We start from the raw sequence: 3,833 nt of genomic DNA on the forward strand, positions 1-3,833 counted from the left end.
TTTCAATCCTTTTAAATTACTTGAGACTTTTCTTATGACTTAGCATATGGCCTATGGTGGTGAATGCTTCATGTTCACTGGAAAAGAATGTATATTCTCCTGTTAGGTAGAGTGTCCACGAAAGTCAATGAAGTCAAATTGATTGAATTATTCGAGGGTTTTATTTTCTTGCTGATTTTCCATTTGCTTGTCAGTCAATTACTGACAGAGAAGTATTAAACAAGCTTCTACAATAAATGTGAATTTGTTTGTTTCTCCTATCAGTTTTGTTTCGTGTATGTTTTTTCTTTGGCTTGTGCAGGCTCTGGGAATTGAACACAGGTCTCTGGCATGCCAGGTGAGAATTCTACCACTGAGTGACCCCTGCTAATATTCTGAAGCTCTATTATTAGTTGCATAAAAGGTTAGGATTGTTATGTCCTCTAGATGAAGTAATTCCTTTGTTGTTTTGAAATATTTCTCTTTATGCCTGAAAATATTCTATGTTTTGAAGTCAGCTTTACCTGATATTAACATAATCATACAGCTTTTTTTTAAAAAGGTGTTTTAATGGTTTATTTAAGCAGTCAACTATCATTTAAAGTCAAATTGATTGAATTATTCAATTTATTCTAAAATAAAACACTTTTTAAATAAAAACTAAAATAAATTTTCTCTAAATAAGAGAAAAAATTTTATAGTTGGCTACATGTTTATCATTTTTCACATTTTCCTTCCCTTTGCATAGTCTTTAAATTATCATCCGGTCTCATTTTTTCTTATGCCTGAAGAATTTCCTTTAACATTACTTGTAGTTCAAGTGTGCTACTTATGAGCTCTTCACTTCTTGTTTATTTGAAAATGTCTTTACTCTGCTTTCATTCTTTTTTTTTTCTAAGTCATAAAATTTCTTTATACGCTGTTAGCTGACAAAAGAAGTCTGATGTAGGATAATTGTCTTCCACTTAACTTTTCCATTTAAGATGATCTGAATTTGCAAAATATAATTAAAAGACCTGGTTCCAAGGACTCAGTAACCTCTTCTGACATTAAAAAATAGTTTTCTTTTGCAGACTTATTTAAAATATTAACAATTCTAGTGTGGGCTTGAAAAAACAAATCAAGTACAAAGTGTAACCTGAGACGATAATTGGCCCCCTGCTTGGAACCCAGCTGACACTGGGACCACATCTGAAAGCTCTGATAGTCTTTGTGCTTTTCATTAAGAGGCCTCATATTCTGAATATGAGTCCGCTTTAGTTTATATAAACATTAATATTTAGTTCGGAAATCTGAGGACACAATGCATGAAATAAAAGTCACAGGATTTTCTTCTTTTACAGTGATCCCATATACTAATTTCTCCACATTAAACATACTTTTCCAGACAGATAAAAATCATATTTGCTAAAGTCCAGAACAAAATTACACAGTACATTTAAAACTCATCTTTGAAAAGCAGCTTACAATATTATATCTAAGCTGCATAGACTACCTAGGAAATCTGCCACAGTCCAGTTTTTCCAGTCCAAGTAGGTGCAAATGTCAAGGAATAACGTGGCTCCCTTCTACTGGTACTCTGAAAAATATTTGATCAAAACGAAATTTATAAGTAGCAGGTATTCCAAGATGAGAGTTCATTTGTGTATCCCACGTATACTGGTAATGCTCAGTATAAAGCCCCGAGACATCCAAAATGTTCTTGTACATTTGGTAACTTGATTCCTTAAATTTGTATCTCCTGCAAATATAACTGTAGCTGACTCTGGAGATGCTTGCATTTTCTTTAAAACCACTTTTGACTGATTGATTCGTTCCTTAGCATGCCCTGTGGTACTTTCCAAGTGGGAACTCATAAAGCAGAGTTCATTTTCTGACACATTCACATGCACACACAAAAGGTTTCTCATCATTTTGATACTTGGAAAAGAAATAATCTCTTGGCGTTTTCATTTCGCTCTTGATTTTTTTCAACATTATAGCTGTGGAATATCCTTCTTTACGACCCGTAATAATCTCATAACTTCTTGCTCTATTGTTTAGGTAGCCACAGATGGAGGAATAACTTCCTGTAGAAATATCACATTTGGGCTGTACAAAGTTAAATAAGAAGACACTCCTCGAGTCCTGTCTTACACCTTATTTAGATCCCATCCTTCGATATTCCAGGTAATTAAAGAGAACATACTGTCATCTTCTTGGTGAATATTTTCAGATGAGCTGATTTTAGACTGAAAGGAATCAGTTATATTTTCGTTGCTTAGGTCAACACAGATCTTGGGCTCAGAGGGCGTCTTCGGACCGCTTGCCCTCCACGCAGGCTCAAACGAGTTGAGCTCTCTTTCCATCTCCCAGTCTTTCTTTGCCGGGTAGCCCTGAGCCACGGCCGTGTCGCATCTCGCCACGGAGGCAAAGTCCGCACGCAGGTTTCTTCACCCTGGGCTCCTTCCTGCTCCATCGCTTAGCACCCCTCCTGCTCTCATTCTTGAAAGATAGTTTTACTGCATATAGAATTCTAGGAGTTTTCCCTAACGGGACTTAAAATATGTTGCTTCACCTTTTCTGGCTTGCATTGTTTCCAACAAGAAGTATGCCTTACCTTTCTTCTTCCTGCAAGTAACATATCTTCCTATTATAGTTGCAATTAAGAATTTCTCTTCATCACTGATTTTTAGCAATTTGATTGTGATATTCCTTTACGTGGCTTTCTTTGTGCTTATCCCACTTTACACTGGCTGAGTTTCTAGGATCTGTAGGTTTATAGGGTTGAAAAAATTTTGAAAATTTTAGCCTTTATTCTTCAACTATTTTTCTGTCTACACCCTTCTCCCTTCTTATTCTTCTTTCCTCATTTCTCCTTTTCTTCTTAGAATCCTATTACACATATATTTGACTGCTTGATATTATCCACATGACAACTGTGGTTCTCTTCATTTTTTCCCCAATCCTTTGCCTCTCTATGCTTCATTTTGCATGGCTTCCACTACTTTATCTTCATGCTCATTTATCCTTTTTTTCTACAATGTCTAGTCTGCTGTTAATCTCAAGTAGTGTAGTTTTCATTTGAGAATTTGTATTTTTATCTCCAAAAATGCAAGTGGTTTTTAAAAAATACATATTCCATTTCTTTCCTCATCCTGGCCAGGATTTTCTCTGTACAAACTTAACTGAACATATTGAGCCTATTTAAAATAACTCTTACCCTCCTTTTCTGAAAATTGCACCCTTTCTGTATTTCTGAGCTATTTTCTATTGATTGATTTTTCTTCTGGCTATAAGTCATAGCTTTCTTTTTTTGGTTTTCCTTGCCTGATTTTTTTTTTTTTTTGATGCCGAACATTGTGAATTTTACATCGTTAGATTCCTTATTCTATTGTATTTTTTTTTCACATTGTTGGGCTTTATCCTGGGAAGCACTTACATTTTTAAATAATGCGGATGCTTCAGTGATTGCTTTTAAGCTATATGAGTGTAAGTCCAGAACAGCCTTTAAGTCTAGAGTTAATTTGGCCTCTATACTAAGGCAATATATCCTTTGAGGACTAACATAATGGCTTGCATATTACAAGAGTTTTCCAAACTGACTGTTGGGAACACAGATTATTCAGCCCTGTATAAACTCTGGGAGCTGTCACAGCCTATTGATTTTCCAAGTCTAGAGTATGTGTATGTCGGTGTTATGTCAAAGATTTTGGAGAACACCTCTTCAGATTTCTTGTGTATGTTCTCTCTCTTGTAGCTCCATGCTCTCTTGGGTTGTGCTTTGGAAGTTCTGGCTGCCTGAGTTTTCCATATGTTTCTATTAATATTTTAGAATATATTGGATAATCTTTGCTTATCAACATTAGAATAAT

The 3,833-nt window shown here is 35.2% G+C and overlaps 1 pseudogene; it reads right to left on the bottom strand.

The window, feature by feature from the left end:
• Positions 1 to 1,442: 1,442 nt before the first annotated feature.
• Positions 1,443 to 2,602, bottom strand: LOC143669617 (tyrosyl-DNA phosphodiesterase 2 pseudogene; annotated as a pseudogene).
• Positions 2,603 to 3,833: the final 1,231 nt, after the last annotated feature.

Source organism: Tamandua tetradactyla, chromosome 26 (genome assembly GCF_023851605.1).
Source record: "Tamandua tetradactyla isolate mTamTet1 chromosome 26, mTamTet1.pri, whole genome shotgun sequence".
NCBI lineage: Eukaryota > Metazoa > Chordata > Mammalia > Pilosa > Myrmecophagidae > Tamandua > Tamandua tetradactyla.